We start from the raw sequence: 24,723 nt of genomic DNA on the forward strand, positions 1-24,723 counted from the left end.
CGAGTTTTTTTTAAAAATAATTATGCGTGATTGAAGGACAGAAGTATACAGATTCATTCGCACGCGCTAGCGCAGGAGTAACCATGTATGCTCGATATAAAACTTTAAAAAAAATTTTTTTTATTAAAAACCAAGACAGAAACTCACAAAACGAATGAAATGCAACATTTTTTTTAATTAAAAACCTAGAACACTGAGGAACCTAAGTAAGGAACTCACAAAGCGAAATGAAATGAAACATTATTCATTACTGACTAAAAACATAGAACAGGAACTCACAAAACGAAATGAAATAAAACATTTTTCTTTTGATTAAAAACCTCGAACAGGAACTCACAAAACGCATGCAGCCAAATGAGTATGCCTTGAACCTAGTTTTCCTTGGGCCTCTAACAACGGCAAAACGAAAAAACTTAAACTTGTGACAAGTGAAGGGTAAATGAACATGCCTTGACAGTCGTTCACCATGCAAACTGCTGCATATGGGGATTGATATGACGTTATAACCGACATGGATGAGTGACGTTATAACTGGGTGACGTTATATCCGGTGACGTTATATCCGAGGTTAAAATAGTCTTGGAAAGAAGGAATTGAGCCGGGACCGGTGTTTGGGTGACGATATAACGGGGTGACGTTATATCCGGCGACGTTATAAACGAAGTAGACTGTAGCTTGTAGGCGTTGCCTAATGTTGTTTGCCGTAGCCGTTCTTTGTTGCATGGCCTGCCTCTGAATGAAGCGATCCTCTCTTTGTGTGGTGACTCTGGGCCGACCGGAACGTTCCTGCACTCTTCCAGTTGCGTGGAATCTCTGTTTTAGTCTGATGATGACAGAGGGAGCCACTGCAAGCCTCTGGGCTACTTGCCTGGCAGCAACACCGTCTTGTAGCCATCCTATTGCCCTTCCTCTATCCAAATCGCTCAGTTTTCTTCGTGGGGGCATGTTGCTACTGTGCATAATTGTGTCAGCGTGTCAACCTTTAAACACAAGCTGGTGAGCGATGTTCATAGCCAGGACCCTGTCGTAGCACGTGCATCACAACCTTTTGCCATGGCATGCGTTCCGCAAATTTCATGGGGCTGTAAAAAACACCCTTTTTCTTCCAAAATGCAGAAGCTTTTGAGAAGTCCCACAAAGGGAAATAACTCTGCCTGCCAAGCAAAATTCTAGGTCAAGACTCTTTGTTTATTTGTTCATTCAAACACATTAATCTTTTAATTATTATGTCGATGTTTAATTTTTGGCAATTTTTTATAATTAAATCCGTTTTTTCAACCGATCCTTAACTTTTTTTGAAGAGTGTACATCGGATGGTTAACAATCTCCAAGCCGCATTCATGATGTGTTGCCATGGAAAGCGTCGTGTGTCTTGGAAGATTGTATTTGTACAGATGTTGGCCGCACTAATCTTTCTTTTCTTCATTCTGTCAAGATCGGATGAAGTCTTAGTCATACAGATAGAAGAGCAGAGCGAAATGTGCACAGCCCTTGAATGCATGACAACATTCTGACCTACATTTGTCTGTCATCTCACATGTCACAGTGACCTCTTGGCTTTTAACCCTGACTGACAACCTATAAAGGGCAATTCCCCCAAAAATGCTCACCTAGGCTTTTTCCCCATACATATGCCACAAGAGATGTTTATAGTTACTCATAACATTCATCGCTTGCCTCTACTTAACTCCCCTTGTATGCCGCCATTTTGTTATGATGTCATTTGGGATTGCGCCCCGTGAAGTCATTTTATGACAACTTTTAAGAATGTCATCGCGTGTGCTAGTTTGTATTGTTTTGGTTTTGAACATTAGTCAAAGTTGCTACAGAAGCCTAAAACTATCGTTTGATCTGTTTTACAATTATTAATTGATAATACTTTTTGAGATAATTATATTCAAAACATTTTCCACCACAAAATAGTACCACGTCAGTGACGTTTTGGGTAGAAATTGTTTTTGTGGCGATGAACCGATTGGTTGATTTATTTCTTTTTTCGAATTTTCTTAGCTTTTAAATGGAGGAGTCGAACCATGTAGTTTGTGTTTGTTTGTCCCCATTTTGTTGCACAGCACAAAGTGCGTCACTGACGTGGCCCTGGTTTGTATAACGTCTATGGCACATTGAAACCATGTGTACTTGTTACTGGTAGATTTTAACCAATTCCCTTGTGATTTTTTGTTACATGTTCGATATATATAATTATAAGATTAACACAGTTGTAACTGGAGACAGCTGAGCACAAAAAAACTAGATCATTTGTCCTTTATTTTTAATTTTTAGTGCAGTTAAACCGAGAGATGTGTACGAGTTATGATCCAAACAAAATGATCAAAACGCTATTATAAAGGTTTCAGGTAACTGATCATCAAAAGTAATATATCATTTGAAAGGCCAAACATGTAACTGGTTTACCTCTCAGAGATGACGCCATTAGGTTGCTACGTCATAAATGACGAGGCATCAAAATACGTCACTTTTGGGCTATGCTTCAAAACGGGGTATTTTGTCAAGCACCATGAACAACTCCTCTTCTGTGAAAGAGTGTAGCTAGGTAATGACACAAAGGAAATTTCTACAAAGGTGAAGAAAGTTACATGAATCAAAGCTGCTTCATAATTTACAACCTGACAAAAGAAAAGGGAAATCAAAAATGGGGGAAAAGGGAACAACTCGCAAACAAGACATCCGAACAGCTCTGCAAACGAGACTAATGTAGCCGCTGTGTCAAAACTTTAAGAACTAAGATTTAAAAGTGTACATACGAGTATATAGTGCAAGACTTAAACTTTCATATAGAACAGTCCATAGAATTCTACACAATGACCTTCAGCTTCAAAAGCTGGCCGCAAAATGAATGCCTCATAAGCTGACAGGGAAACGGAAGAAGAAACAGGTTCCTGTTGCACGCGATCTGCTCAACCGTTTTGAACCAAGTAATTCCAAACGTGTGATGAATGTAGTCACTGATAATGAGACTTTGATATCGTTCTATATTATTGCCAGAAAACACAAAACAAAGCGTGTTTTGGACCTCGATAACGAGACGCACTACATTTGTAAGCAAGGGTTTCAAAGCAGAAACAGTGCTATTCGCTGTATTTTGTGACCACAAAGATCCCGTTGCTGTCGATATTCTTTCTGCAAACAGAACTGTTACTGTCACATACTATGCAGAAACCTTATTACCCACCACCGCTCGGCTTTACATGTGTGTGTGTGTGTGTGTGTGTGTGTGTGTGTGTGTGTGTGTGTGTGTGTGTGTGTGTGTGAGAGAGAGAGAGTGTGTGTGTGTGTGTGTGTGTGTGTGTCTGTGTGTGTGCGGGCGTGCGTGCGTGTGTGTGTGAGTGTATATGTGTGGGTGTGTGTGTGTGTGTGTCTGTGTGTGTGTGTGTTTGTGTGTGTCTGTGTGTGTGCGGGCGTGCGTGCGTGTGTGTGTGAGGGTATATGTGTGGATGTGTGTGTGTCTGTGTCTGTGTGTGTGCGCGGGCGTGCGTGCGTGCGTGTGAGTGTGTATGTGTGGGTGTGTGGGTGTCTGTGTGTGTCAGTGTGTGTCTGTGTGTGCGTGTGTGTTTGTGTGTGTACGTAACCCAATAACTAGTGAGAATTTCCAGTTTACGTTTTTGTTTCAAAGTCTAATCTGATGCCCTGCAATGTCGTTCAGTGGTCTCCTCTTGAACACGTATATTGTCTTGTTTCGAAAATGTCAGCACAATTTTCGGTTAATAAATACAGTGTGAACAACACTTCCATCTTGTTGTGTGCGACCGCCACACCAGTCACGTCTCAGTTGGCGATATAATTCTTTTCCTATTTTTACATTTAGTCAAGTTTTGACTAAATGTTTTAACATAGAGGGGGAATCGAGACGAGGGTCGTGGTGTATGTGTGTGTGTGTGTGTGTGTGTCTGTCTGTGCGTGTGTGTGTGTAGGGCGATTCAGACCAAACTACTGGACCGATCTTTATGAAATTTGACATGAGAGTTCCTGGGAATGATATCCCCGGACATTTTTTTCTTTTTTTCGATAAATACTTTTGATGACGTCATATCCGGCTTTTTGTAAAAGTTGAGGCGGTACTGTCACACCCTCATTTTTCAATCAAATTGATTGATATTTTTGTAAATCAATCTTCAACGAAGGTCGGACTGCGGTATTGCATTTCAGCTTGGTGGCTTAAAAATTAATTAATGACTTTGGTCATTAAAAATCTGAAAATTGTAATAATTTATTTTTTAATATAAAACGATTCAAATTTACGTTCATCTTATTCTACATCATTTCGGGATTCCAAAAACATATAAATATGTTATATTTTGATAAAAAAAAAAAAAACAAGCTCTGAAAATTAAAAACATAAAAATTATGATCAAAATTAAATTTCCGAAATCGATTTAAAAACAATTTGATCATATTCCTTGTCGGTTCCTCATTCCAAAAACATATAGATATGATATGTTTGGATTAAAACACGCTCAGAAAGTTAAAACGAAGAGAGGTACAGAAAAGCGTGCTATGCAGCACAGCGAAACCACTACCGCGCTGAACAGGCTCGTCAGTTTCACTCCGTTATGCACAAGCGGCGGACTACGGTCATTGTGAAAAAATGCAGTGCGTTCAGTTTCATTCTGTGAGTTCCACAGCTTGACTAAATGTAGTAATTTCGCCTTACGCGACTTGTTTAAATGTCAGGTAGTGGAGCGTATCAAATACCAAACTATTAAAGTCACCCTCCGCCCACCGTAAACGGCCACTAGTTTCAAACATTCTTTCAATTGAATACCAACCGCCAGACAACATCAGCGCTGCTCTCCCTGGACAGCGAGAATTGTTCAAAGAATGTATTTCACGTCGTCTGGTAGAAGTATGGATCCGAAGCCTCGTTATGGCGCTTTGTTCGATAGCAAGGTGTCGGAATATAGGCCAAGGAAGATGGATATGTGTGATATTCGCTTACCTGCGGTGTTTGTGGCGTTCAATAATGAGTGTCGGCATACACCTATTTGCGGCATACTCACCAACTTGCTGTCCGAAAGCGAATGTTGCATTTTGATCAAGGTAAACAACTTATTTTAACTGGATGGGTACAGTATCAAATGGAGTTGTTCTCCTTTACATTTGCTTTGTTGTTCGTAACCAAATTCCTACAATAACGCCAGATTCCTTTTAAGATTTAGAAAATTGCTGCAGTTATTTTGAAGCCAAAAGAAACCAGTAGGATTAGAGCAGACTCGACAGATGGCAGGAGCACAAAATACGCGAACGACAGTAGTTGCCTGGAACTAGTATACCATTGAATCGCGTGTATGATCTTGTTTGATGAATGCCGCAAACACTCTGAGAAGTTCTTCTAAGCAAGCAAAGAAACAGAGGTAATGAAGTTGGATACTGAGATGACTATATTTTGTAACTTAGACACTCTGTCTATAAGGAAGCTAGCTGTTTCTTGAACATCATTTGAAAATTAATCTGCGCCAGTTTAAATGCATTGCTTCGGTATGGTAGAGCTGATCATCAAAATGCATCTCATGTGTGAAATTTTAGCTTTGATGTTGCACTGACTTCAGAAGACTAACCTGTTTCGTGAGTAAAAACTGCAAACATTTCAAGCTGACAAGAACAGAACGATGTTAAAATATAAGATATGATAAGGAAAATGTGAAGGCTAAATTAAACAAAGAATGAAATTGTAACCCACTCTGTACAAGTGGCGCGTTTTGCTGCATTGATCATCTTTTATTCTTTCATGTGTTCTTTTGAGTTTCCGACAACATTTGTTGTGTCATTGTGTATGAACGTTTTAATTTAAATGATGATAAACAATGATTGCATATTTTTTTTGTAAACGATTTCGCTCAACGTCTCAGATGTGGCATGCAGGCTTCACGTGGAATAAAACCATCCCTCCACTTTAACATATACCAGCTGTCAAAAACACGTGTGTTTACTTTGAAGTGTTGGAATGCTTGATCAATTAATTTGTTTAACTTCTACTGGCATCAATCCGCAAAATGTATTCATTCAAACATTCCAACTTTGCACATGACCCAGTCAGAATGTAAATGTTTGGTATGTATCAAAGTGTATAGATGGCCTAACCTCATGTAAGAGCCCATGCAGATATAAAATAGTAAGCCAAACTTGGCGTTTGCAAGAAGAACGGTGCCTTGAAACTGACAGCAGCAACAACAATTTAATTATCCACAATCACAGTGTCACTCAGCTTTTCACCCCATCCAAACCACCAGCCATCCTCTCACTAAAAACCAAAACAAACTCCCCAAAAACACACACACACACACACACATTAAAGCACAGAGAATCATGAGATTTGTTTGTTTGTTTATTCATCCTGTAGAATGTTTCTTTAGCCACTGAGCCAACTATAATACTCGTCATAAAAAGTAGGCAGATCCGTTTGAGGGCAAATCTTTATGATGAGGCCGTTTATTAAAAAAACCCAAATACAGGTTGACCCAAAAACAATGCAACCCACAAGTTAATAACCTACATTTGTGGACATAAATTTCAGCCTATGCATGACCCTTCTACAAAGTGACAATTTTGAAGATCAAATAGGCTGACTTTTGTGCAATTTTAAATTAAGTTCCCAATTTTGGGGATCGACTCAACGGTACGGGTTTTAAAATTGAGCGGTAGCCAAACTTGCCCGATCTAAGCGCTCAAGATTGTAACATTCGGGGCAATTCGAATCACAAAAGTATACCTTAATCAACATTCAGATCTGGGAATCCCTGTTTTGGACTTGGAGTATTCTCAAACAAACTTGGTGTATTTTTTTTTTAAATGAGCGTACTCCACATTTAAACATGCTTCACACGCGTCTGTCTATGAGTATATAACTGCTTTCTTCAGGTCACCGATGATCTAGGGGGTGTATACTCAGACATTCAGATAATATAAAAGCTAAAAGTCTGGAGGGTTTAAATTAAGTCAGTATTGATACCGTTCATGGTCAAACTTCGTTTTAGTGAATCGACCGCCGAATTTGGAATTTATTTTTTGAAATAGAGCACAAAAGTCAGACCATTTGACCAGTTACATTTGATCTACAAAATGTCCATTTTGTGGAAGGGTCATGCACTGGCTGCGGTTTATGTACCTTAAAAATAAAGTGATTCGGTCAACAGATGTAGAAGTTATTAGCATTGTTTTAGTGTTACATTTTTTTGGTTTATCCTGTATATGACTGAAAAAAGCCATTCATTCCCCAAACCTATTCAGAAAGCAGATTGGGTTTATATGACATAGTGTTTATACAGTGGAAAATACAACACAGACACCCTGCAAAATCAAATTCGCAAAATCAATGTTCCCGCGTTAAAATTGACAAAAAATCAGAACTGCCAAAACAAAACATCTTCTGCACGTCAATAGAAAAAACAGTCAAATCTGCATCCAAATCAGTCAGTTTTGTTCACATATCTGGTCTAACACTGACATTAAGGCATGTTGATTTGTGTAGGTGTCATTCCTCTGAGAAGCTGTAAAAGGCAGTTTTAGTGGGTAATGAGACAAAAACCGGTACGTTTTCGTAACTCCTCAACGCATTGCCTTCAACGTTGCGGTGATTTGTGCTAACAGTAGTAACACATGTGGGAAAGTTCATACGGATTTTAAAGTCATTTGAGACATTAGTCTGCTGTTAATTGACATGCCAGAAAGAGTTCTTAAATTGATGGTAGGTCTTCGCTGACTCATTGAAAAACAATTAATTTGTTATCTTCAAGAACAATAACAGATGCGCCACACAATTAAATTTCATGTACATATTTTATCAGACATTGGCGGTATGAGGATTTCAACGCGAACATTAATATTTTGCCTCATTCAGAGCGCTGAGCGCAAATGTAGGCCTACGCCTAGAAAAGCTCACGGCTGACACGCTTAACTGATCATGGCTCTTGAAAGAGCATTTTCCAAGAATGTGTGTGTGCGTACAAGTGCGCTGTGAACAGTCATAGTTGAAAATGTATGAAATTAAAGGTAAATTGAAGCTTTCATTTTTCTTAATGCATGCTAATTTATTTTACAAATTCAGTTCATTGGACAGGGTACATTTTTATTATATTTAGTCAAGTTTTGACTAATTTTTAAAATTCGTTCTGGCATGTCGCGCAACAGCAGAACTAATATCTCACATGACTTGAGATTCCGTGTGTACTTAACGACATGTGTTAGCCCAAATCACTGACAAGTTTTAAGACAATGCGTTGAGGAGTTACTGAAATGTACCATTTTTTGGTCTCATTTTTGTACTTAACGACGTGTGTTAGCACAAATCACTGACAATTTTAAGACAATGCGTTGAGGAGTTCTGAAATGTACCATTTTTGGTCTCATTACCCGCTAAAACGACTTCAAAAACTGAGAGGATTGACAACTACACGCTCAGCATGCCATAGCGTTCATGTTAGACAAGATATATATGTGAACAAAACGGACTGTTTTGGATAAAGATTTGATTGTTCTGTCTAATGACATGCAAAACATGTTTCGGTTTAGTTGTTCTGATTTGTGTTGTTGATTTTAACACGGGAAGCTTGATTTTGTGAATTTGATTTGTGGGAGGGGAGGGGGGGTGTCTGTGTTGCAGGTTTCACTGCATAGACACTACGTCATGAAAACCCAATTTTGTTTCTGAATAAAGTAGGGAAATTAATGGCCTTTTCAGTCATATACTTGGTTTTTCAATCAACAGCCTCATCAGTAAGATCTGCCCTCAAACGCATCTGCCTACTTTTTATGACGGGTAGTGTAGAAACCTCTGCAAGCATTCTCAGCCGAATCAGATGGAAAAGCACAGAATTGTGATGGTACTCTGAATTTGATCATCGTCCCCAGCGAACCCAGGAACCAAGGTGCAGCGGTCCTTCCTGAAAAATAAAGAAAACATATAACTGAGCACCTTCAGTATTCACGGGGATGGGTTTTGGTTAGCGAGGGGAGGGTGTGTGTTGGGGGGAGAAGGTGTGTACGTGTTGAGCAGTGTGTGTGTGTGGGGGGGGGGTGAGGAAGCACTTGCTCTTCACATGACAATTGGGATCGGGGATGGTGTGTGTGATATTGTAATCTAAACTATTAAAAAAAAATCTGTGCGTGTATGAACTTTGTGCTCGGCAGAAATGTTTCTCGATTTTAGTCAAAAACAAGTGTGCCCTCAACCCACACACTTTCGCTCTTCAGCATCAACACTATACAGTTTGAGTTTCATTGGGAAATGTGTCTCGATTTCAGTCCAAAACAGAACTTTCAGGATCCAAAGCACTCGCCTGTCAGCCTTTTTGAGTCACTTGAGAAAAAGTGACTCTATGTAATCGGTCAGTGTTAGTCTGTCCGGCCGGCCGGCCGGCCGGCCGGCCGGCCGGCCGGCCGTCCGTAGACACCACCTTAACGTTGGACTTTTCTCGGAAACTATCAAAGCGATCGGGCTCATATTTTGTTTAGTCGTGACCTCCAATGACCTCTACACTTTAACGATGGTTTCGTTGACCTTTGACCTTTTTCAAGGTCACAGGTCAGCGTCAAAGGAAAAATTAGACATTTTATATCTTTGACAAAGTTCATCGGATGTGATTGAAACTTTGTAGGATTATTCTTTACATCAAAGTATTTACATCTGTAGCCTTTTACGAACGTTATCAGAAAAACAAGGGAGATAACTAGCCTTTTCTGTTCGGCAACACACAACTTAACGTTGGGCTTTTCTCGGAAACTATAAAAGTGACCGGGCTCAAATTTTATGTGAACGTGACTCATTGTGTTGTGAATAGCAATTTCTTCCTGTCCATCTGATGCCTCATATAATATTCAGAACTGCGAAAGTGACTCGATCGAGCGTTTGCTCTTTTTGTTATCAAAATACATTCAACCCACCACATTTTCCAGTGATGAAGATTCTGGGGATGTGTGTTGATCCCATTGATTTTGGCCATTTCAGATCTGGCCAGTTGTACATGGGATAGGAACATAACTTCACCCAGACACATAAAATATTGACACCCTGACAGTCAGTGACTGCTTCATGTGCATAGTTGAATTTTGTTTATGAACGAATTTCTCAAAAGTCACTCGCAGAAGTAAAGTCTAAAGAAGTAACATTTTTGTTAATCTGAGAGTGGTTTCCACAACAAAATCTAACTCTGAGCAGGAAGAAGCCAGGGTGTTGAATGTAGAAGTATCCGAGTGAACAGATTCATTCTTATTCCATGTAAAAGCCTGGCAAGATCTAGGATGGTGAGCCAAGGGAAGAATAACTGTATGTGCCTTTAAAATAATTCCAGTAAATTAGTAATGATTTCATTTTATCTTGCAATTTTGTTTTACTTTCCTGTGCTGCATTAGTTCATTCACACTGTGTAATTTACTTTAAAAATAGTGGCAAAGGATTTGAGAAGAGAAAGAGAACTAAAACCAAGCTTTATGTACCATTTTGTATAAATAGTACAAATTGTACTATGCAAGGATACATACAGATGTAAGAATTTATTTTATACAAAGCCGTAATGTTTTTGTGTCAATAAACTTGCATCTCCTGCCACTACTCTCAGATTCAGATGTAACAAGTGTTGACATAGCAGAATGTATCTATCTAGATTGTAAGTGCATCTAATGTGAAACGCAGATCTCTTTACAACACAACGTACAAAAGTCTGCCAAAAACATCTACACAGCTTCAAACTACTATCACCAGTGCCAATTTACATATCATAAATCAATTTTACAATAACAATTTAATAGGCACAAGCAGGTACTTGGTAGTGGTACAGAAATGTGTGACTTACTCTTCATGGTAGTCTGTAAAGCAGCATGTCCACTCAGTCTGAATCCTCTCCAGAATCCATATATATCTGAATGCAAGAGCTGTATGAACACTTCATCACACATCATCTCTGGTTTCTTAGGAGGCCTGAAAAAACACACCATAAAATAATTAATTAACAATAAATAATAACTGTATTATAATTAAACCACTCGCTCATTGATTCTTTTATCCCCTCTTTCACAATCATAGTTTATACAGCAGCATTTACCTCTGACTCTGTTCATGCAGAGTAAATATCAAGTATTTAAACAGAAAAATAAGTCATTGTTGAATAACCCTTCTAAAAATACACAATAGACACACTTTCAGTGGCAGTGATTCAAGTGAAGTCAGTTTCTTTCTTCATTTGTATACACACAAAAATTGTTTTGGGCCAGTTAGTGTTACTCTTGGCTTTACACACTTACTATATCTAATTACACATGCATTCAGCTTAGAAAACATACTTCTAATGTTGGGAGTGCAGTGTGCGCCAGGACATTTACAGCAAATAAGGATACACAACAGTTCATTCAGAGATAGATTTGCCATTCACTGCATTATATTGTTAGTTGAATGAGATAGATCTACAGCGATGCTTCAATGCATTAGATTTGCTTTGTTTTAGCGTCTACTGTTCATTGCTCCACCGTGGGAAATTCAGTCAACAGTGCACAGTTCCGAAGAAACCGATGCTGCTGTGCATAATCATTGATGCATTGACGATCGTTCATTGTCAATGTCACTGTCAGAAAAACAACAACTGTATCTTTCATCGTCACCACTACACAATGGCTCGTAGGCCTATTTTCCTATGACACTGAACACGGTTTCGGAGACACTCAGACAGTACTGCCTGGCCCATAGATCTAGATCTACCCTTGCTCTCACTTTCCAACAAATGTATTATTGCAATATAATCTGACACACACTCACACACCGAGGCGCACAAACGAACACACACACCGTGGGACACACAAACTACACGCACACAACGGATGAATCTTGCTCTTACCTGTTGGATGATCCAAACCGATTAAAATCAGCGACAGGAAGATGTACAAGCCAAATTTGTACAGTCGCTGATGTAAAAAGTGGAAATTTAGTCAATGTTCATAGCAAATCTCCCGACTCAAGGTAGATCGTGTCCCAAATCAGCTGTGCCGGTCACTCCACGACTTGTATTTGAACCCCCTCCAAAGCGCAATCAATGTTTCAACTTCTTTGTCGACATCATTCTTTGGTTCATGCGCCGGACTGCCGAATATTTGATTTTTTTGTACAGCAAAATCAAAGACTGTCATGGCGGCCGCCATTTGTATTTTTGCAATAGTTCGAAACTAAGGAATTTGGTCCTCGGAGGAGGACCAAATTTAGGCAAGTTTATAGTCACCAACTTAGGTCGGAACATTTGAAAATATCGTGCCATGCATTGCGCACTAGAGCGATAGTTTCGAACTTTGGATTTAGTTCCCAACTAGCTTGATAGTCTCCATTCATGCATTCCACTACTGAATGCGTCATAAAATGTTGAAGTCCTTTCATAGTATATTTCATCGGGTTTCTATGACATTTTCGTGAAAAGCTTGAATCAACTTGGTAACCTCCTGTGTGTCGGAATGGGGCTTTAAACAACGGGTCGAAAACGACGAAAAACAATTTATTATGGGGGCATGCGCGTCACCAGAGACGCCTTTCCGTCGCGGGGAACTAAATAGGTCGGGTGCTTAAATCCCAAGTCTGTCTCAAATGGTTTACAAAACGATTTAAATCTTCTGGTGAAAAAAAGCAGTTCTAACCTTATCAAACACACTCAGTTGCAATATCATTTAATAGCATTAAATGACACAGTTAGTTTGAATGGATATTTAGCTGGCGTAAACCACACACCTGAACCCGTGTGATCCACTTTCCTTTTTTTCACATATTAGTCGTCAATTTGTGATTTCAATGCGACTCGCTGTATCTGCAATAGCAAGTTATTGTGTACCTCTGAATCTAAAACGCAACAAACGGCTGCGAGTCACACGAACTTATCAGCGGTGGTTGGCTTCAGCGCTATGCAGAACATTCGTCTGCTACGGGAAACACGTTTTGCGTGACACCCTTCCTGGCTCCCTTTTTTTCAAACGATTAAAACTTCGAATTGTACTGATCTTGTCTTGATGATGTAGCCAAGTGGCGTACCCCGTCTCTTTGTGTGTGATTATCTCCTGCCCGACCCAGTTGCCTCCCCTGTCTATAGCTATTCCCTGTGTGTGTGTGTGTGTGTGTGTGTGTGTGTGTGTGTGTATGTGTGTGTGTGTGTGTGTGTGTGTGTGCTAGTTACATTGGGTTTACTTTTAAATACTGCCCTTTGTGCTAGGAAATCCCTAACTTAAAATGGTGAGAAGCAGCAGAGTAACCTCTAACCATCAGTGCCTAAGGAGTGACTAAATAATACCTGGTTGTCGTTGTGCACTGTACTTTATTGTTGTAAACCGGTCGAAGAAGTGTGTTTACTATCATAGAGTAGACTCTTAACCGGATTCATTTCTAATCTAGGTGGTAAGATCCCATAACTTTCCCGGCCCCGTTTAGCTAGTATTATGCATCAGCTTTGTAACTGCTTGTAATATATCCGGTGTGTAATGCAGACAGGGCCCTCTTCCCCCTTTAGCTAGTATTATGTATCAGCTTTGTAACTGCTTGTAATCTAATGAGCCTTATCCGGTGTGTAACACAGACAGGGCTCTCTGCATCTTTAACGATCCCTATCATTGGGCAGGAATTTTAGGTACACCACCCCCCGTTGGCTTAGACCAGGTATCCTCCCTATTGGCTTATCGCCACAGGGAATCGGAAGTGACCACTGTCTTTAAAAGAGCGAGCATTAGAGTAGAGCAGAGAATGCGATTTGTGATAGTGAGCTGTGTGCTGCTCCTATTGTGTTGTCGCCGTGAAAGTGTCGAACCTCTGCCCAAATTTGTCGCGAACCGGTCTAGCGTGTAGTTTGACGCGAGGTTTTGTAAGCGGTCGACTTGTGTTTAATTTCCGAAACCTGTGCTCTTGTGTTTCGAGACTAGGCGTCAGCCGCAGATCGTTTGTGTTTAGGTTTCAAGTGTGCTCACTGAGGAGAATCTTGCCTTCTTCTTTACACTGCTTTCTGGTTTGCACCAGACAATTCTAGTCTTGCATTCATAGTTTCTATTTCTGGTTTACACCAGAAATTCTTGTCTTACATATATAGCATTGTTTCTGGTTTAATTTCACCAGAAATACATATATTGTTTCTGGTTCTGGTATTCTTTCTAGCTGATTCTGGTACTGGTAAATACCAGGATTCATAATTTCTAGTTCTGGTCTATATTAGAGTTCTGTTCATTATTTCTAAATTATAACTTATAGCATTGTCTCTGGTTGCTACCAGATTTAGCTAAACTGTTTTGGAACATTTCTGATTTAGATAAGCAACCTGAGTGGTTATTTCTAGTTACATTTTGCTTTAATAAAAGATACGTTAAAGCAACCTCTGTCTTCGGTGTCTTAATTGTATGCTCCTCTGCCTGTGCTATATATCCTTGTCCTTCCACCCGACATTCCCACAATGAAAAAAGAATTCCTTTATGATTTAAGAATTGTTGAGTAACAAGCTGTCAATTTATCATTGAGATTTTAAAAGTTAGGTCTATAGCACCAAAACGAGGCGTCCGATTGGTCTCACAGACAATCCGGCTGGCCACACACACAAAAATTCTTTGAAAATTGCTCGCTCTTTGCGGAGGGCACCTAGGTTGTTCTCAGACTTCTCAAGCGGTGAGTGTTTAAACGAAAGGGTGTTTGTACTGTGTGTAAAAGCCTGACAGTGTCTGTGTCCAGAAACTGATGGTTTACGGGCAGCTGAGTGTGCCTTTAACTTGCATTTGCGCTTCTGGAAAGATGTAGTGCTTACGAACTTTAAAGGCATTACTCCGCCTCATTAAAACAGTTCGCCTCGCAATATGAAATCTAACCCAGGTCATGCTTTTACGTGGGATTAGGATATCCCTCCACTTGGTAATAAAATAAACAGCCTAATCATTTAGATCACAATCACAAAAACTTTTTTTTTTTTTCTTTTTCTTTTTTTCCTTATTTTTCACATAGGATAACGAAAATAGCAAATGTCTAATGGAAACCGTCTCAACCATATCATTTACACACGCGCATATAAACAGACAATACAAAAAGATAAAGAGAAAAGAGAGAGAAAGAAAGAGGAGTGACAGAGGAGAATAGAGATCAGGGAAAGAAGAGAAAGAGGATAGCGAGCGGTGACCTTTGCAGTTTACCTACACAAATAATTTTACACACACAAAAATAAAAATAAAAAAAATAAAAAAATATCATTCAAACGCATGCCTGTACAGACTCCAGTTTCTGTTGAAAGAAGTTAACTTATTGTTAACCAATGCATTGTGCTTCTCTGCCAAAAATCTTTGTTTTAGAGTTAAAACAAGAACCTGAAAATGGGGGCAGGTCGCACGTATTTTAGATGTATAAATGTGGTATTTTGCGATTAGAAGGAACAAATCAAAGGTTTTGTCCGTCACACAGTTTGTTTGGTAGCCACAGATAATAAGTTGCTTATACAGTCTAACATTAGTACAATGTACAAAATTGTCTCGCATCCACTGAAGGAAATCATTCCAAAAAGCCTGTGTTTTTGTACAGTCCCAAAAAAGATGTTCTAGCGTTTCCTCCTGCTGTCCGCAGAAAGTACAAATAGGAGATTCAACAATTTTTCTCAGATGCAAAAAACGCTGGGTGGGTATAATTCTATATATCAGTCTATATTGAAACCATCTGAGACGTACGTCCTCAGTTGTTCTTTTAATTTTTAGAAAAACCTTATTGACATCTACATTACAGTTCAGTGCAGCTGACCACTTTTCAATACATTTCAGAGGATCAGTACTCTTAATCAAATATCCATAGACATGTTTAGAACCACCACTAGCCAAGCACTGCCAAACACATGGGTCACTTACCAAAAAGTTATCACAAAAGTCAATTTCTAGCTTATATTGATACTTCTTAACAGCCCGTACTATTCCTTGATATAACAAAAAATTAACAGTCACATTTGGGTATTTTCTGCTAAATTCATCATAGGTCAAAAATCCATCTTCCTTCAGCAAGTGACCAACAGAAACAATACCACATTGTGCCCAGCTTCTAAGAAACAACACCTTCTTGTCTCTGCATATATTGATATTATAAAAAAGACATTCAGATACAAAGTCATGAAAAGAGGATGGAATACATTTGTTACACACTTTTTTATAATGTTTAAAAACATCAACCCAAAAAGGATTAACAATTCTTTGTATCAGTACATTTGCAAACTCGCCCCCACGTTGTTTCACAACTCGGACAGCAGGACATAATGCATAGAGAATTTGTGTAATTTTTCCATCATCATGAAAAACTTTCATTAGCCAGGTTATCTTCAATGACGACAGAAAAACTCTCACGTTACCCATTTTAAGTCCCCCCTCTTCGTATGCCTGATACATAGAGGTTCTTTTGATTTTGTCAATTTTCCCGTCCCAAACAAAATTAAACAGTAGTTTCTGTAGATTAGCTAGAAAATCCTCATCTGGGTCCGGCAAATTCATAAATAGGTAGGTAAGTTTGGACAATGCCAAAGTCTTAATGACTGTTATTTTCCCGAAAGGGGTTAAATTCCTTCTGGACCACGAGTTGAAAATTCTCTTAATCTCCACAAACTTGTTTTCATAGTTTAATGGAACAATTTCCTCGATGTTTGTCGAAAACCAGATACCCAAAACTCTGAAAACAGTGGGATTCCAAGCAAAGTTATACTCTGGCATAAACTTAACGTTAGAATTTTTAGAGGCTCCTATCCACACTGCTGACGACTTGTCATAGTTAATAACTAGACCTGACAAAGAAGCAAACGTCTGTAGTGTTTTTACACATGCACAAAAAGAATCTTTGGTGCCATCAAGAAAAAAGGTAGTGTCATCAGCATATTGTGACAATAAAATTTCGACATCAAAAAAATTCAGTCCCTTGATTTTTGGATTCTGACGCATCATTATTGCCATAATTTCGGCACAAATTAGAAAAATATAAGGAGACAAAGGGTCCCCTTGACGGGTTCCTCTCTCCAGGTTAAACCACTCTGAATATTGTCCGTTTACTGCTACACATGATTTACTATTTCTGTAAAAAGTTAATATCCATTTTTTTATATCATTTCCGAAGTCAAATTTATTCAGTGCTTTTTGTATAAACGACCATGCAATGCTATCGAAAGCTTTTTCAAAGTCTACCATTAACAGAAGGCCATCAGCTTGTCGTTCATTAGCATAAATAATAGAATCATAGAGTAAACGAATATTTTCGCCTATATTCCTACCTTGCATAAACCCTTTTTGATCTTCATGAATTATGGTTGGGAGAACACGTTTCAGCCTTTCAGCAATGCAGGTGGAAGCTATTTTGTAGACAGTATTTAAAAGAGTAATAGGACGCCAATTTTTTAGAAACCTTTTATCTTTCCCTTCTTTGGGTATACAGGTGATCACACCTTGACGTTGTGTTACCGACATTTCACCTTTTCTAAAACCTTCATTAATTGAACGAAGCAAGAAAGCACCTAGATCAATAAAGAAAAATTAAAAAAATTCTGCTGAATATCCATCCGATCCGGGGCTTTTATCGTTTTTAAGTTGTTTTACTGCTTTGACTAATTCTTCTTTACAAATAATACCTTCAAGTCCATCACGTTCTTCCTCAGTCAAATCAGGATGTTCTAAGTTATTAGGAATGTCTTCATTCGTTATATTATGTTCCCTTGAAGCATACAACTGTGCATAGAAGGATTTAACTTCTTTAGTAATCTCATCACTGTCACATAAAAGTTCGCCATTGTCCTTTTCAATAAAGCACATAGCCTTTTTGACAAAGTTTCTTTTTTCAAGACTACAGAAATATTTAGAATTTTTTTCACCATCTGCAATCCATTTTGCTCTTGATCTAACAATCAACCCGTCTACTTTTTTCTGTCTTAACTGAAACAACTCTTGCCGCTTCTGTTCCAAAATAATTACATTCTCATCATTTAGATTACTTTCTAAAACCTTAATCTCATCCATCAGATCAATCTCCCTTCTGCAATTTTCTCTCTTTTTCTGCGCTGCAAACGACATAGTTTTACTTCTTATCTCTAAAAGTAGCATTTCGAAAAATAGTTGATCGTCAATAGTTAACTGTAACTCCTCATCATCAATCTCTGCAATGTTAACTGTATCATACACAAGAACAGCATACTTTTTAACCTCTAAAATACATTCCTTAATTAAGCGAACATAATCAATATCTTTTAATAAACCATTATTAAATTTCCAAAAGGATCTATGCCTTTTAACAACATCAGTTTTAAAACTCATAGATACAACAGAATGATCTGAGCAATATCCAGGTGAGATATTAACATCATCCACAACAAGACCAAGTTGTTCAGAGACAGCAAAATAATCAAGCCGGCTTCTCTGTGTGCTATTAGTTCTTCTCCAAGTATACTTTCTCACATCACCATGAATAGCTCTAAAAATGTCAACAACATCATGCTGTTCAAAAAAATCAGTTATTTCTTTTCTACTCCTATTTCTATACACATTGTTTGGATTGTTAGAGTCCAGTTTTGGATTCAAAGGAACATTCCAATCCCCCCCCATTACTATCAGTTCATTATCTAACAAAATAACACTGTTGAACAGATCAAGAAAAAACTCAGGATGATCTCCACTACTGGGACCATAGACATTCACCACTGTCATGCGTTTATTTAGAAGTTCAATATCCAACAAAATGTACCGCCCCGATTCATCTTTTATGGTATTGTGTAATTTGTATTCAAAATTATTTTTAAACAAAATCGCTACTCCCCTACTAGCTGAACTATCTCCGTTAACTACAACATCAAATCCCCACAGTGATCGGATGAAATTTTCATCTTCTGTTTTCCAATGTGTTTCTTGCAACATAAAGATATTATTATCAGAATTTCTCAAAAAGTCAAATAAATCTTTTCTTTTCTTATAATCATTTAGTCCATTTACATTGAAAGTGCAGATTCTCAGTTTTTCACAATTGCTTGCCATCATATTTCATAATCGGGTCTAGCCAACAATAACAGAGAATATTTATATAAAAAAAAAAGCAAAGACAGTATACTCCTGCACTCACATAAAGAAAATAGAGCATACACGCTATGTAATGCACTTCTGCAAACACAACCCTGTAATAGATTAAACCAGCAGTCAGCGTACAAACACACACATGAATGATTTGACCTAGTAAACGAATAATGTGTAAACTTGCACTCACACAGATCTGGAAAAACAAACAAGTCAAATATACTTTCACAAGCACAGCACTGCAACAGAAATAAACCATGATCAGAGTGTACATGCACACCTAAATATTCAGACCTGGACAACAAATAATGTAGACATTTGCCCATATGCTCTAAGGAAAAGTCACACCTGCCATACACACATTCACAGAAACAAGCCTGCAACAGAAGTAAGCCTTGATAAAGATAACTTAGTTTCTTTACAAACAGATTGCCAAAGAATGAAGCTGTACACATAAGACAAGCAAAACAAAGTGTGAACAGCAGTTGAACCCTTTACAGAGTTCATAACACACATTCATTTGTCATCTCAAAATTCACGGCGGTCTCCTGTAGTGCATCGCCCATATAGTCAAGGGTCAACCCGACGGGGTTGGGTTAGAGATGATGTTTTTTCAGAAAGCTTATTCAGTTTACAGCCGATGTTCAGTAAACGAAAAATGGCTCCGTTGTACCGCTTGTGAGTGAGGAGCGTCTTTGTAACCTAACCCATATTCTGCAAAAAAAACGCAGTTTTGACGCAGGGGGAATGTTACAAATAAACGTCGTATACTTCGTTTCGGTAAACGAACATTTGTAAATTATACATTAAACAAAAGCTAAGGCTTTGTTCTATCAGGCAATATACAAACAACATTCTTCCTATTTATACTTTTAGACATTAACCTGCGAGTACAACATCGTGTTGAGAAAATCAAAATATGTCATTCTTCCAAACGATAAGTAAAGATAATTCAGTCCCAGGTTAATATTGCAATCATAAATACACACACAAGTCGATTTTTCTTATAGATGAACTGACTTGGCATCATAATGGTTAGTTCCATTTGGCAGACACCAGCCATATGAAACAAAATTGAGTCAATGTGCATCAGCTGCAAAAAAGAGAAAAAGATCGACTGGGGAAAAAAGCTGACATAAACACAGCCCTGGAAGAAGATTGTTTTGTCCTGCCAGATGTCATTTGATGCATCATACGAAAGATGAAACTGTTGTAAATAAATATGTGTTTGATAAACGGATAATGTCGATTTCTAATTGTTCACTTCCGGTTTTGCCTCATAATGTCGAATTCTTTGTCTAAAATAAGTATTTTGTATTTCATAAAAATCGTATTTAATATATAGTGACCTTTTTTTTGGAACAAAAGTAATCTTTTATGAAGCTTTATGCATCTGTTTATTAAAGGTAACCGTTTTAAACTTTTGACATGCCGTTTCGTTATGTACAAATTGTCGTTTTGCACCCTACCCGTTTGGAAAACATGACCAAAAACGACTTATATATTATTAGAAAGAGACTCATTCACTGCTGTGACGACCATTGTATGTAAAATTCTATGCTCACAATGTAATTAGAGTAAATGATAAGTGATTGTAGCATTAGGTATATTTGGCATACCTGTTGTTCATTGCGCCAGCTTCAAATCTCAGAAAACGGTCATACATGTCTCAATGTCTGCATTTACTATGACAAAACAAGCTAAACTCCCCACAGCATGCATCCAACGGGTATGTAAGCAAATTACATTACACTAAAGTAAGCTAGGATCTTTCTTAGTTCTTAATTTGCCTTTTGGAAATGGAAGAAATAGACTTCTTATAAAGTGCAACCCTCAGTCTTGGGGTACCGATTGTTAAAAACATTATTTCTTTTTTTCAGGACTGGGTGGCCGAGTGGTAACGCACTTGCGCTCGGAAGCGAGAGGTTGCGAGTTCGACCCTGGGTCAGGGCGTTAGCAATTTTCTCCCCCCTTTCCTAACCTTGGTGGTGGGTTCAAGTGCTAGTCTTTCGGATGAGACGAAAAATCGAGGTCCCTTCGTGTACACTACATTGGGGTGTGCACGTTAAAGATCCCACGATTGACAAAAGGGTCTTTCCTGGTAAAATTGTATAGGCATAGATAAAAATGTCCACCAAAATACCCGTGTGACTTGGAATAAAGGCCGTGAAAGGTGAATGCTCGCCCTAATAGGCTTGAGGTTTGCTGGTCGATGTGAATGCGTGATATATTGTGTAAAAACTTCCATCTCACACGGCAGTAATATTGTAAAGCGCATTGAGCATATATATGATTATGCGCTATAGCAAATGTCCATTATTATTATTATTAAATTAATCCTGGACGTATCCCGGTTTCTTCAAAAAGTGCAAGTCTTCTGTTCGTAGTAGGCACTGCCATTGTTAAGTTAATTACATTGTACGTTGGAGTGTATGCATTTGAAATTGCCGAAAACGCTGGATAAAAGTTATTTTCGATTAAATCGCAACCTACCCTTTACTGTAAATTACGTCCTATGATTAGGGGGTATAGTTAAAGATTAAGGCATATGAGCTCTCCTTTGCCACTTATCTCATCAAAAAATATATATATGAGTAGGTAAGCCATACGAGATAAAAACCAGGAACTCTCAGAACGGTGTCACATTCGCATTTTATTTAACTTCCGGTTATCTACTAGCTGAAGCGCAATTTTCAGCTGTTCACACGTTATCTCAGGAAAAGCGTTTTCGCACAAAAGTGCATATGATTATGAAAAAAAGTACAATTTCTTTTTGAATCTTATGTAATGCATCGTCAATTCATATAGGTTTTAACTGACCGAAAATGTTATTGTCAGGGTTTCATGTATCCGGAATGTACTTTTGTTGCATAGTGTTCGTAGAATGTATATTTAGATTAAACCTAAATGACATCATTGTACGGTCAAAAGTAAATGTTTTAATGATCACACAAAGTTTGAGAATGTTTTAACAGCAATAAGCTACCGTATATATATGATTGCAAGCAGTGATTGAGTTCTACTTCCGGTTTCTTGAGTCTTCTTATCCTATTTCGTTTGTTTTTTCTAAGACTGGCGCTTAGTAAAGGCGTGTTTTCAAAGAAATGCAAAGTAATGTAATCACTGTATCATACTGACGTTTTGTCTGTTTATTCGGCATCAAAAGATATTCATTTCATATGGCAGAAAATCCTAGTGTACGCGATACGCACGTTACTGAGACCCTACCCTGCATAAACACACGTCAACACAGACCGGGGGTTGTTAGCTATAAAAAAAACGCTGGCGCTGGACCCGAGTACTCTTCAGACTGGCTCGCTCCCCCAGTATGAAAGTTTTTGTCTTGTGCACGTGGATTTAAAAAAAATTAAAAATTAAAAAAAAAAATTTATTTATTTTACACAATTAAAAAAATTATTATAGTAAAATAAAACATTAAAACGTTCATAATAAACAATAGTAAACAAGAATTTAACAACAACAAACAAAACAAAAATAGACCGCCCATGCCGGGAATCGAACCCGGATCACTTTGCCTTTTGGCCACCAAGCCACCAACTCTGACAATTTTGCCAGTGAACTCAAATGCCTAGGGTGCTAAAATTAGGTCCGCACAGCACGCGAAGTCAGTGGCTGACGCACGCAAAGCCTGGTGTCGCTGGCTTGGCGGTTCTTTTTGCCGAACTGCCTCCCACCGCCAAAACTCCCACCGTTAAGAGTCGTTTTTGTGATTTATTTCGCATTTAGGTCCCAGGTAACATTATGAAGTTTTAATACGATCAATCGGACCTATTATCAAGTTAGTGTATCAACTTTTGAACGAACTGCGCCCAGTAGTTTCCCAGCAATAAGCTGTTAAGTCGAGACAGACTCACACACAGACAGACAGACACACAATTAAAGTCTGCTGGACCCTCCAACTGCGTACTCGGGGATAAAAAACGCTGGCGCTGGACCCGAGTACTCTTCAGACTGGCTCGCTCCCCCAGTATGAAAGTTTTTGTCTTGTGCACGTGGATTTAAAAAAAAAAAATATTTATTTTACACAATTAAAAAATTTATTAGAGTAAAATAAAACATTAAAACGTTCATAATAAACAATAGTAAACAAGAATTTAAAAAAAATAAATAAAAAATAAAAAAATAGACCGCCCATGCCGGGAATCGAACCCGGATCACTTTGGCCACCAAGCCACCAACTCTGACAATTTTGCCAGTGAACTCAAATGCCTAGGGTGCTAAAATTAGGTCCGCACAGCACGCGAAGTCAGTGGCTGACGCACGCAAAGCCCGGTGTCGCTGGCTTGGCGGTTCTTTTTGCCGAACTGCCTCCCACCGCCAAAACTCCCACCGTTAAGAGTCGTTTTTGTAGATTATTTCGCATTTAGGTCCCAGGTAACATTATGAAGTTTTAATACGATCAATCGGACCTATTATCAAGTTAGTGTATCAACTTTTGAACGAACTGCGCCCAGTAGTTTCCCAGCAATAAGCTGTTAAGTCGAGACAGACACACACACACACACACACACACACACACACAGATACACACACAGACACACAATTAAAGTCTGCTGGACCCTCCAACTGCGTACTCGGGGATAAAAAACGCTGGCGCTGGACCCGAGTACTCTTCAGACTGGCTCGCTCCCCCAGTATGAAAGTTTTTGTCTTGTGGACGTATATTTAAAAAAAAAAAATTATTTATTTTACACAATTAAAAAAAATTACTAGAGTAAAATAAAACATTAAAACGTTCATAATAAACAATAGTAACCAAGAATTTAAAAAAAAAAAAAATAGACCGCCCATGCCGGGAATCGAACCCGTATTCCTTTGGCCATAGTCGGAAACGCTTTCCTCCAAGCCAACAAATCTGACATTCGCCAGTGAACTCAAATGCCTATAGTCCTCGCGCAGTGGTACACGCACGCAAAGCACGCACGCACGCAAAGCCTGGTACGGTGTCGTTGGCTTGGCTGGGCGGTTTATCAGCCGAACGGCTGTTCTGACCCACCGCGAATTGCGCCCTCCGTTAAGAGTCGTTTTTGTGGTTTAGTTGGCATTTAGGTCCCAGGTAACATTATGAAGTTTTAATACGATCAATCGGACCTATTATCAAGTTAGTGTATCAACTTTTGAACGAACTGCGCCCAGTAGTTTCCCAGCAATAAGCTGTTAAGTCGAGACAGACAGACACACAGACACTGGACCCTCCTACTGCGTACTCGGGGATAAAAAACGCTGGCGTTGGCCCCGAGTACTCTTCAGACTGGCTCGCTCCCCCAGTATGAAAGTTTTTGTCTTGTGCACGTGGATTTAAAAAAAAAAATTTTATTTATTTATTTATTTATTTTACACAATAAAAAAAATTATTAGAGTAAAATAAAACATTAAAACGTTCATAATAAACAATAGTAAACAAGAATTAAAAAAAAAAATTAAAAAAAATAGACCACCCATGCCGGGAATCGAATCCGGGTCACTTTGGCCATAGGCGGACGTGCTACCACCAAGCCACCAACTCTGACAATTCTGTCAGTGAAATTAAGGCTATTTGGCGCTGGCTGGCTGTTCTATGAGGCTGCCTGGCTGGCTGTTGCTCCGTTTGAATTCGTCCTGCGCCAAGTCGTTTTTGTGGTTTATTTCGCATTTAGGTCCCAGGTAACATTATGAAGTTTTAATACGATCAATCGGACCTATTATCAA

The 24,723-nt window shown here is 38.6% G+C and overlaps 1 long non-coding RNA gene across 1 annotated transcript; it reads right to left on the reverse strand.

Annotated features, from left to right (window-relative positions):
- Positions 1-6,330: 6,330 nt before the first annotated feature.
- On the reverse strand, positions 6,331-12,138 carry LOC138961832 (uncharacterized). The gene is made up of 3 exons (XR_011454323.1): positions 11,841-12,138; positions 10,806-10,930; positions 6,331-8,897 (listed from the first exon to the last, which is right to left on the reverse strand). It is a non-coding gene; the product is annotated as an uncharacterized lncRNA (long non-coding RNA).
- Between the last annotated feature and the right edge of the window lie 12,585 nt (positions 12,139-24,723).

The sequence above is a fragment of the Littorina saxatilis genome, linkage group LG3 (assembly GCF_037325665.1).
Source record: "Littorina saxatilis isolate snail1 linkage group LG3, US_GU_Lsax_2.0, whole genome shotgun sequence".
Taxonomy (NCBI): domain Eukaryota; kingdom Metazoa; phylum Mollusca; class Gastropoda; order Littorinimorpha; family Littorinidae; genus Littorina; species Littorina saxatilis.